Below are 12166 nucleotides of genomic sequence, written 5' to 3' on the forward strand. Positions count from 1 at the left end.
ACAGTCCTGAGCTTTCTACATCAAGGTCTTAGTGTTTACAAACCTTGGTGAGTAGTTGCGTCTTACATGTAGTCTATTAGTCTATACCTGCATCCAGGGGCCATTTTAGCTTCTTGAGATATAACCTAGGCATTGGTCACTTGTTTCCTAGCTGTAGGAGATACACGTCAAGGTCTCCACAGCTCACCAACCTTCCTTAGGAGAATAGGAGTCCCCAAATCCCAAAGGATCTTCTAAAATCCTTCTCACAAAATCCTTCCTTACTTTCCATTTTCAGGGCCCTTTTATATCTTCAATGGGAATGACAGATTTCAAGGATTATGCAATTGGTTCTTCTGTATTTCTCCTTTTGGAAATTCTGCATATGGTCTAGCACTTTCTTTGGAATGCAGCATCAATTGTATCTTGGTGCATCAGTCAAAACTTCCAATTTAACTTTCTGTTACATTTATAAACCCATCCTTTGTACCTCATCACAGTACACTGGATACAGAATATTTATAACTCACCAAGCCTCAATGTTGAACCAATAGCATTAGGGTTAAGTGAGGTAGGAAACTAACATTTATTGAGTTCAAGTAATTTGCTCAAGAGTCACATAACTTGAAAAATGGCAGAGCCAGAATTCCCCTCCAGATCTGTATGATCTAAAACCCAGGTTCATTTGCTATATGATGAGGTATTTATGCAAAATCTATCTAAGGAAATGCTTCATTACATCTTTTCTTCCTTGAGCTCTCTTGATTATATACATCGTTCTCTTAAAATGCAGTCAAATAATTTTGTTTTTTTGGTAGATCTAAGAAAATGTCAAAAATCTAGGCATTTTCTTTCCTTCTCACCCAACCTCTTTTTTCTACCTCATGAATAAGGAATGGATAACTTCCACTTGACAGCCTTTGAGGGCATTTAAAAAGTAACTATAAAATTAGTGACTTTGGCATTTCCCCCAAAAGATGTGTTTATTTATTTGGTTATTATATTTGAACTCTACACTCCAAATTCAGTTTGTCAGAGACTTTATTTCTTCTCTAATATCAATGTGAGTTTCAGAAGCCAAAGCATGGCTTATGGCTTCTGCTTCTAACCCTTTCTAAATAGATCTTTCTATCAAAATGCCTTAAACCCAGTTTTTGTCCATATTTAGACATATATTTATGATACTCTTGGAAAAATAGAAACTTCTGAGAGAAATGACACAGGAAAAGAACAGGTGCTTTTTGGGGAATGAAAATCAGAAAGGTTTTTGACTTCTCACTAGCAACACTGGATGCTGGGAGACAATGGAACAATGTCTTCAAAGTTCTGAGGCAAAATCGTTTTGATTATTGGGTTCTATACCCAGCCAAGCCACCAGTCAAGCAGAGAAGAGAAGGACATATCTAGCATGTAAGTAATGATAGTTTATAATTCTGAAGAAGGTAATTGAGAGTGAACTCCAGCAAAATGGAAAACTTCATGAAGGATGAAGGCTCCTAGGTGAGACCCAGGAAACAATGACTCTCACCTGGAAGGGCAGAGGGGCATGTCAGCAGGCAAGTGGGCAGTGGCTAAAGAGCAAGCTTTCCAGATGGGAGCAGAAATTCAGACACAGCTGGGTGGATGTCTCAGGAAAGAAAGAGATTGGTCCACAAGTGGAGATATTTATATAATTATGATCACATAAATCCTGCATTATAGATTATAGGTTATTAACTCTTATAGTCAGTCTCTAGACACCCCTACTTAAGGCCTAATTATGGCTGCAGAGAAGAACAGAAATGTTATCAATTTTGACAATGGAAAGTATCATTAACAGATACAGGGATGTGGAATGGGAGGGGGTATGGAGGAAGAGGGAAGGACAGAGCCCACGATATCTTTATCAAACACATATGAAGTTGCCAAAATGAGAACTAGACATTGGGTATATTATATAGCACAACAAATGTAACCAATACACAAACCTTAAAGCTGTATTAGCAGTTGGAAAGAGGGAGGTAGATAAAGTGGAAGAGGAAACTGTAAGGGAACCAAATGTCATGCACAACAGGGAGTAATAAGTTATTGTTTAAAACTGATAAAAAGAAAAATAGAGGGGCACTGGGTGGCTTAGTTAGTTAAGCGTCTGACTTGAGCTCAGGTCATGATCTCGGGGCTGTGGAATCGAGCCCTAGGGAAGGCTCGCTGCTCATGGGGAGTCTGCTTCTCCCTCTTCCTCATGCTCTCCCTCCCCCCTCTCAAATAAATAAATAAAATCTAAAAGAAAAAAAAGAGAAAAATAGACATATAACCCTATTATAATTAAAAAGATCAACACCAGAACATTATAAATAGATAAATAAATAAGCATACATTATTAAAACGATTATGTGTGGGGAGAGGGGTTAGGCATTGAGAATGAAAAAGGTAAGATTGTGGTTTTTTACTATAAACCCTTATGATATTACTTATTTTATCATGTACATGTAGTGCTTTGAATATACATATTTTAAACAGCTCTTGTGAAATCCTTTTAGTTGACTGGCTATTTGAACATTCCAGTCTGTCCTGGTGATGGTGGTGGGATGGATTGTAATCAAAGAAAACTGGTTTGCCCCTAGGCATACACAGATGGGAAGAAAGGGTGTGGGGAAGGTGGCCATCGGAAAGACCTTCTCAGCCAGGGAGCAGAATGGATTGAGTTTTCCAGGAAGGTGTTCTACAGATTAAGAATATACAAATGAACTTCTCTACCAATTAAAATAATCACAGAAGTCCAAAGAGGCAAATCTGGAGTAGCAGGTGATTGAGATGTGGGGTAGCTGGAGTAAACCAGGGGCAAATTAGAAGATTGCCTGATCCATCATTGCAGTGAGCAGGAGATGTAAGCCAAAAATACTTACCAGTCAGTTAGCTCAGCCTTAAATGCTACTGAATGTGGGCCAGGCTAGACAGGAACTATGCGGGGTTAATCTTGATTTGAATCTAGGCAATGGGGAATGGAAACTTATGTTTCTCTACCAAGCGATAAGCTTTTGGTTCTTATGCACAATTTCCATTTTGCCTTCTCATTCCGCATACCACTGATTTTTACCAATTGCTCTTGTAATTGACTTTTGCTACTGGAAGAAACTCCTAGAATGTTGGAATTTCTCTATTACATGTTTTACCCCAAAGAATGTGTCAATCAGCGCCAAAGCAATAGTCTTGGGGCAGACAGCCAACTTGCATCTGATGACAGCATTGCAGTAGAGGTCGCAATATGCTGACTTCAGAGTGAGCACAAGACTCAAGACAGAGATCCTGGAGGGACAGCCTGGGGCAGATGGGACGGGCAAGCAGGGTATTTGCCTCATAGCTCAGAGAAGGCTACTGGCTGGAAAATACTAACCCTTTGTTCTTTCCTGTTCCCCCATGTGGGTGAAATGTTGCTCATAACTGGATTTCTAAGTCTGATAGCCTAAAGCAAGCTTTGGCCCGATGACTTTTATGGACATTTGTGTTTACTTCATCAAAGTGGAAGTAATAATAAGAATTATAGGAATTTGGGATCCCTGGGTGGCTCAGCGGTTTAGCGCCTGTCTTTGGCCCAGGGCGCGATCCTGGGACCCCAGGATCGAGTCCCATGTCGGGCTCCTGGCATGGAGCCTGTCTCTCCCTCTGCCTGTGTATTTGCCTCTCTCTCTCTCTATGTCTATCACAAATAAATAAAATATTAAAAAAAAAGAATTATAGGAATTCAGGGGTTTTAGCAGTAAAGTTTGAGGTTTTTGTTTTTGTTTTTGTTTTTCCAGACTGCTTTTGCAAGAGTTTAAGACTTAGGAGTGTGGCTAGGACACTCAGACAGCCTCTGATGCTTTATGGTGTGTTGAGATTGATGGTTTTCAAATGAGCTCAGAGTTTCTAAATTCCTTGAAGCCATTCTAAGACCTTCCTTGAAAGAACACTTGGCCCCTGTACACATATTTACTATGTCTCTCCATCATTGGCAGGGTTGGTTCCAACACTACATCAGGAAATGGGATTCTGGGGCACAGAAGTAATACAGAAAGGCATCAGTGGATTCCAGAGTCACCTATTCAGACAAATCAAACAGGAAGTCAGTTCTATGGTCTATTTGGTTTAGTAATAGCAGGAACACTATTTCTCCAATCCATCAAGTTCCTGGTTCTCAGACAACTTCCATCAAATCCTTGGCAGCACATATGCAAGACTAAGAAGTTGCAATTCTCTAGCAGGGGAAAAAGGTTCCTGATAAAGGGTCTTGTCTGTCACCGGTCCATGGGTACTTTTGGGATTCTTCATTTTAGGGGCCTTGGAAACCATTTCAGCGTTTTCCTTAAGACTTATTAGTGTTCTTTCCCTCTGATGGAATGGAGGTTGATGAGAAGGGTGGAATTCGCTACCAAGAATCACTGTGGCCTGAGCTCCAGAGGGCTCTACCTTCATCTCCCTTCACTTTTCTTTGTTACCTTTGTGGTAACAAAGGTTACCTTTGTGGGAAGCTTATCTGCAGCAATCCTCCCATGCCCTTCGGTAGACTTGGCATCAAGCAACATGGAGGTTTCCAAGCTCTCCAGCGGCAGAGACCTAGGCTGTCACTGGGGAAGCTGCACCTGGACTGGACCCATTTGTACTGATGGCACTGGGTCCTGCACTATCTGTGCAGCCCTAAAAATAGCTCTCAATTAACATTGCATTTCAAGAATTGGAAAATTTCCCAGAAGTCCATTCTTTTTTCCTTTTCTATTTCATTACATTTTGCAGTAATAATACACAAGCCTGCAGAAAACATGACGGGTAATGAAAAAATGTAATTAATATAAGCAGTGTAAAGCATGTTTTTTTTCTCTGTTGTCCTTGCAGAAAATTGCTGCTTTAAACCAAGCAGGATGTGAAAATGCATAAAACCCCCCTTTAATCTGCTGTGGTTTGTAAATATCTTATGCAAAGGAGTTTAAGTCAACTGTCAGATTTTTTTTTTTTAACATTGTCACATATTCTTGTAAAAAATTTTTTTCCTACAGGACAAATTGAGTGATTGGGATAACGATTTTTGAGGGGAAAGGAATGGAGGTGATGGTGAGGATTCTCAACAATAAACCCCCAAACAGGAAGAACCTGCTTTTTAGAATCTCCGTCCTCTGTATTCCTCTGAACGGCGTTAAGTGTTCTGCTTGCTGTACACTCCATTTCGGTACAGTACTTGGGAAGAGGAAATTATTGCTACTATTTCACACCAATACACCCCATCCCATTAATCGAAATAAAGTGATAAAGAGGCCAAGAGGCTGTGGTAGATGCCTGCGCTCCTCAGACCATTTCGGCTCACTTATCTGTACCACTCGCAATACGGAGAGGTGTGTGACTAGAAGGTCACAGTGGAATTTCAAAGCTGAAATACGAAACATTTTTCCCAAAACATCTTCCGAGGCCAGACAGGAAGATGCTTATGGTTTGTTTTCATTTGTTCTTTCCTTTCCTTTCCTTTTTTTTTTTTTTTTAACTGCAGCTGATGGTTATTGTTTATTTCTATCTTGATCTGGGTTCTAAAAGTTTCCCCATGGCCCTGGTGTGTGTGAACTTTTACATTTCACTTGGGAACTGCCAGCCTCGTCCCCTCGGTTGCTCTGGGATCCCCAGTGAAGGTAGGTGCCCCCAGCTGAGAAGCAGTGCCTCTCTCCTGTGGCGTTCTGGGCAGCCGCTCGGAGTCCCAGATGTAGGAAATGAAATAATCCACGCTCATACAGTCACAGAGTGCCCATCTGGCACCCAGGAACCTTGCGCCATAGAGGCACACAGGCGTGAGCTCACTTTTGTTATGGCATTTCATAAACAGAGCTGCAGCCAGCTAGAAAAGAAGGTCTTTGGGATGATAACAATTATTTTCCACTCCCTCCTTTTCGGCCTGTTCCTCTCTTACACACACACAGACACAGACACACACAAACACACACACACAGACACACACAAGTGTGCGCACATGTGCACACACAACCTTAACCTTTTTAAAACATGGGGGCCAAATAGAAAACAAAGAGATTCATCCTTCGAAAGGTAGCCTTTTTTTCCCAGAGGGTCTGAAGGAGAAATTTCGATTAACAGCTAAATCCCTCCCCACCACGTCTCTGTCCACATTATCGTTTTTATGCCCTTCCGTCCTAGGACTCACAGGCGATGGTGTGAAATGCGACCAGTCAACTCTTAGCTACCTCACTTCTTGTACATCACCCTAAAAATAAGGAAAAGCAGCAGCGGGAGGGATTTCATAAATCACACAACTACTGCACGGCTTTCTAGTCCTGAAACCAAATTCACAGGAGAGTCTAATAAATGACCTCAGCGTTTTTTCCCTTAGTTTCCTTTTAAGTGTCTGCCAAAGTAGGAGCAACAGAAGCCCGGTGAAGGAGGTGTTGGCTAGGGAACACTTTGAGCTGAGTGTGTGCGTGTGTGTGAACGAAGATTGGGGGGGGGGGACTGTCCCCACAAACGCTCGCTGCGGACATTCCACCCCAAGTTATAATTAAAGAGCAAGGCCGATGTGTACACCAAGCCTGCTGGGCCAGGGTGTAATCGCTATTCCAGCTCCTCATTTAATCTATGGCTCTAACTCTATTATCTCTTAAAAACACAGATTTCTAAGAGACACGGCGCCCAATGACAACAACAGCAAGACACCCAATGGAGCAGGTAACTCAGGACACTGTGAAGAAGTCCAGGAACAAGGATGGGGTGTAGGTTAAGTCATGTGCTGATTTGGATTACCCTGGGATTAAAATGAGGGGGGAAGCCACCTTACATTGTTCACGTGATGTTGTTCCAAACTTCAATAAAAATCAGGTTGCATTACCTTTCCCAAATATCACACTCAGCTCTCAGTAGTCCCCACGTCCCAAAGAGATGTTTGCAAAGCCGCTAGATGTCTTGCCTTCTCATCGAAACATAGGCAGAAGCCTTCCCTGGCCCCTGGTGACCCAATGGCCCGAAGGAGAAATGAGGTGGCTGGAGGAGGTCCCAGCAGAGGAGAGGATCTCGGACTAGTGCAGGTCAGGGAGGAAAAAAACAAATGGATCTCTCCTCGGGGACCTCTGTTCACTCCTCTCAGGCACTGCCCCTGCCTTCTCAGAGAATGGGATCTGCTTGTTTGCGAATCCAAAGCACCAAGTGGGTAGCACAATGCGATGTTTGTAAATATGATAAACCATTACAATATTACAGCTTTTCATTTGGAAAGCCATTTAGGCAAGAAATGATTACTGACCCATGATATGTAAATGACGGAAAGGCAGACATTAGTATTTGGGTCAACTCGTGTATTTTTCAACCATGAAATGAAAATCTCAGTGTTCACATTCCAATTCATACATGAAAGCATCACGGTGCTATTAGTCGACTATTGTGTTAATTTATTATTGTCTTAGTTAATGTTTTCAGAGCCACCACGAAGTTCTGTCTCTACTTTCATTGCACCAATGTTGCAACTGAAAGAGGGGAACATAGTCCTCTGAGCAGGCTGGTTTCCTGAGGGAATTCTCCTTTAGTTGAGGAGAAACGAAGTGACTCTGAAGGACACGCTGGGGACCTTCTCCCCAAATATTTCAAATACGAGATCAGTCTATCACTTCCTTTTCTTTTGAGTTTGCAACACCACAAATATGTGTTGAACAATCAGGGGACCCGTGACAAGTTCCTAGGTGCCATTGGGGCCACTGAAGAATCCCCAAAGGACTTTTGTTTCCAAGGTGAAGCAAATGAGACTCGGTATGAGAATAGTGTTAAGAACTCAGGGGGAGAGAAAATTTAGGGAGGCTTCCCAGAGGAGGTGGAACTCAAGCTGGGTCTGAAGGGCAGTTAGTGTGTTCTAGGGCCAAGGAAGGAGAAAAGCCGTTCCAGGTAGACAGCCATCGGAAAGCTCCAGAGGATAGAGTTCCATGCCATGTGAGTGGATGTTCAACCAAGATGTTCTGCTGAAACAGAAGGTAGATGGTGAAGAGCCAAAGGTGTAGGAGATGTCGGGTTACACCAGAAATTACACGAGGTGGGTCACTGAAAACCATTCAGAATGAACCATCGGAAAACAGCTGGGGCCTCCACAGATTACATAGAAATGCAGCTGGAAGGCCAGCTGGGAGCCAGGACTAGCAATTTAAGGCTGAGGAAGGAGGGCCTGGAGTGAGGGTGTCTTGCCATGTGTGTTAGGAGAAATGGGAAGGAAAGGGTGGTGTGGTAGACCATGAATGGAAGGGTGAGGGATGCATCTAAATGCTGCATGTGGAAAAATAAATAAATAAATAAAATAAATAAATAAATAAATAAATAAATACTGCATGCGGAAGAACAGATTTACTATCAACCCTTAAATTCAACGGTTTAAAGAGCAAAATGAGGATAGGGTGCAGAAAGTAAGGAAATGCTGATGTTTTGCCTTTTAATCTAATAAACTGGCTAGAGGGAACTCTCAGTACTTCCAGTGTGCAACTAAATCTCCTCTTCCTGTAACCTCGCACATCATAGCCCCAAGATTGGGTAGTGCTGAGATCTTGGGCTCCATTCAGCCTTGGCCCTTGGATCTGGGGTGTGCCAACACTGTAAAGACAGGCACTTAGTCAAATCCTTTGCTTGGGGGTTTCAAGGTCAAAAGAGATGTCCTGCCTGAGAGGGGATGTGAGGGCAGGATAGTTTTGAATAGGTCGGCTCCACCCATAGTTCTCAGTGGAGGTAATACTGCCCCCTACAGAGTGTTTTGGAAACTCCCAGCAGCATTTTTCAGATGTTGGAAAACGGGGTGGGAGCCAGGGCTGCGAGAGGTCTGCTGTTCACAGGACAGTCTTACACACTGAAAAATCATGCAGCATCCCACATGGCTTTTGAATGTCCTGCCAGGCATTCCTGTAGGTAAACCTGTTTATAATTATCTAAGCCTAAAACCTAATTCCAATTTACATATTTTACTGCCCTGTTTAATACACATTAAATTTTCCATGAATTTACAACTACCATGTATATTAAGGGAAGATTATATTTTGTTTTGTTCAAAACTTTGCCAAGAATTGGACACTGAGAAAATCACGTTGCTGGCAGCAATGCTGCTGTATGTGAGTGGCATTTGTGGCTGTCATTCCACACATCGATGCAAGCATTTGATTACTTTTTCATGCTTTCCATATGTACATGTTTAAATACACATTATTTTATTACGAATTACTTTCCTTTTGTTTCTTCTTTATATTATATTTAGGGTATTATATTAATTAGAAAATTATGTCTACATAATACACTGTATTTAAAATATTTATGCTCTGTGAATTTTATTTCAGGATAGTAAAAGGGGGAGTCATAAAATATTTGTTACAAAAAAGAGATGTTGGTAAGTGTACTCTTTAATCTCCATCACCTATTCAGAGAGTTCACTAACCGTGATGAGCACTAAGTAATGTACAGAATTGTTGAATTGCTATACTGTACACATGAAACTAATTTAACACTGTATGTTCACTGTGCTGGAATAAATAAAAAGTTTAATTTAAAAAAGAAAGAGATGTTGGGTTTGATGGGTAAGAACCATAGAGTCTGAAACACAAGAAACTTAGGCGGCACCTCATGAGTGACCATCTTTAATTATTTTATTTATATTCATTCATATATAAAAATATATATAAATAAATATATAAGAAAATATATTTATATGTAGATAATGTAATCATTTAATTTATTTTATATGTTTTTTAATTTCTATTTTATTTATTTATATCAATCAGGAGATCTTTATTGAGCTCCTCTGGTAAGCCTACAGTGGTTAGAACACCATATCTTCATGTAGTAGATGAAAAAGTGCATGTCACAGATTCTTTTCAAAATCTTGTGTCTCAGATCTTGTTCTATCTGGGCCCAGTGGCTTACCACAGGCTAGGGTAGGCCAGAAGAGAGAGGATAAAGTGTAGTATCCTAGAAATTGCAGTCCTGGCAAATAATTGTAACTATAGTCCACGATGAATGGTCCAACAGCGGGAGCCTGAGAGCACATTCCTGGAAGGTCCAGCAGACGGGAGACTGTCAGCACTAGGAGCAATTGGGCAATTCCTGCAGCCCAAGCACCAGGTGGGGAGTTAGAGATGGGAGTCTGTGCCTTATAGAGAGGCCAGGTAACAGCAAATGACCACAACTGGGGTCCAGAAACAAAAGAACAAAGCTGAGAGCTAGCACTCAAGACATGGGTAAAGGTGAGACCAACAGTTCAAGGTCACAGGCCAGAGTTCAGGTCAGGGGCTGAAATCTAGGGCAGAGCAGCAGCGAGAGGGTCCCCCCGTTGAGTCACAGATGCTGGGGTTAGAGCAGCTTAATGTGTTTTGCTGTGAGTGCGGGTGGCTTTGTTTGTTGTGTTTTGAGGAGGAAGCGGATGTGGAGGCTGGGAGCCACACTGGACCTGACACTCAGTTTTGTCATCAAATTGGAAAAACCAAAGCACAAATGAGTCAACCAGACGGTTGTTAACAAAGAGTATGGGCAATAATTCAAGAGTATCTAAAAACTCTGGATTGCCTCCCTTGGGTCAAGGAGGACCTGAGACTCCAGGACATGAGGACTTCTTTCATCTATTGGCTCATTCATTCAACAAACACTTAGGAGATCCCTGCTATGTGATCAGTGCTAAGAATAAAGAGGTGAATAAGAGAGGCACCAACCTTGGTGACCCAGATCACAGGCTAATCTGGTTTCAGAGAGGTGAACAGGCTAGGACTGCTTCCAGGATTTAAGGGAGTTCCTCAGGCCAGTAGGGCACATCCAGGGCCTGCTTTTAAGGAGGTGCTCTTCTTGCTACCTGAGCTGCTGTTAATCCCAACAGTTAATTGTGCAGTGCCTATGTTCCACCTCCTTTAAGACTTAATGCTAAAGGAAACTAAAACTATCATTAATGTAAACTCTTAGAGTTAGGGCTTGGCAAACTTCTGCAACCATCCAGAGAATAAATATTGTAGGCTTTGCAGGTGTGTCATGAAATATAATTCTTGTTGTGATTTTTTTTCCAGCCATCTAAAAATGTAAAACCCATTTTTAGCTCCTGGGCTGGATTTGGCCTGCAGGCTCTAGTTTGCCTACCCCTTGTCTACACAGTTCCTTTTGTCTAGAGACCAATAAGATATTCAATAGTGTTGGTGGATGATGATAAGTAATATTTATTATAAGTAATATTTGTAGAACACTAAACATTGCCTGATGTTCTATATATATATTATCCCACTTGGCCCTCAAAACAATAGAAGTGGAGTAGGTAAGCCAAGTATTACCATCAGTCTTCATTTCATCCCTGAGTCCGCTGAAGCTCAGGAATGTTCAGTCATTGCATTAAGTCATGGAGCCTCAAAAACCAGAGGGATACTAGATCTCAGTCTTTGGATTACAAAGCTTGTCCTTGACCTACAGCTCCTTTGAGCTGCCCATACAACCCAGTTGTTCACCACTTGCACAGGCCTCTCTAGTTTAGAGTCCTAATGTGTTTTGAAATTACAGGCTTACACTTAAAAAGCAAACAAGCAAACAATGGATATGGTCTGAATTACGTCAGTGCTTTCAAGAGGGGATTAAGCAGACGGTTCTATGTTCAGGTGCTGTTCTATGACAAAATCCCTAATCTGATGAGTCAGTTACATTTTAGTGAAAATCATTCTGACACAATAATAGGAAGAGTAGCAACCATCTAAATGCCATGCGTTGTGTTTGAAGTTACAAATGTTTTATTTCTAATCTTCAAAATAGTGCCATAGACTGGTTCTTGTTTCCTCCACTGTGTAAGTACCTTAGTAACAATAGCGCATATGTAGAACTTACTGTGTGCTAGGAAAGAAATGCTCAGAGGAGAGAAGATAGCAGGTAGGTGGCTAAGGGGGGTGTGAACTTGAGTCTGTATACCCTAGACTCTAAGGCCTTCCATTTTGTGATGAAGCAAATCCCTACGCCGCGGCCAGTGGACTGCAGCAACACAACTCTACTTTTCAATGCCTGGTGGATTTAAATCAGATTCCTTCATCTTAGTGTTCTGTCACTTATAAGGCAAGGCAGCTAGAGAGTCCTTATCCATTAGTGCTTTACACTGTGGTGACTGCTGAGATGGCACTTTGGGTGTCATATAATGCTATCTTCCAAAGCTTCTGGCTCTGAAGTAATTGTCTCGTGGGTTATGATTTCATCAGTGTTCCAATGCTGCTGT

The 12166-nt window shown here is 41.7% G+C and overlaps 1 long non-coding RNA gene across 1 annotated transcript; it reads left to right on the top strand.

Moving 5' to 3' along the window:
• Positions 1 to 399: 399 nt before the first annotated feature.
• On the top strand, positions 400 to 9493 carry LOC140637895 (uncharacterized). Its single transcript, XR_012034970.1, has 3 exons — positions 400 to 1389; positions 4989 to 5158; positions 6596 to 9493. It is a non-coding gene; the product is annotated as an uncharacterized lncRNA (long non-coding RNA).
• Positions 9494 to 12166: the final 2673 nt, after the last annotated feature.

The sequence above is a fragment of the Canis lupus genome, chromosome 8 (assembly GCF_048164855.1).
Source record: "Canis lupus baileyi chromosome 8, mCanLup2.hap1, whole genome shotgun sequence".
Taxonomy (NCBI): domain Eukaryota; kingdom Metazoa; phylum Chordata; class Mammalia; order Carnivora; family Canidae; genus Canis; species Canis lupus.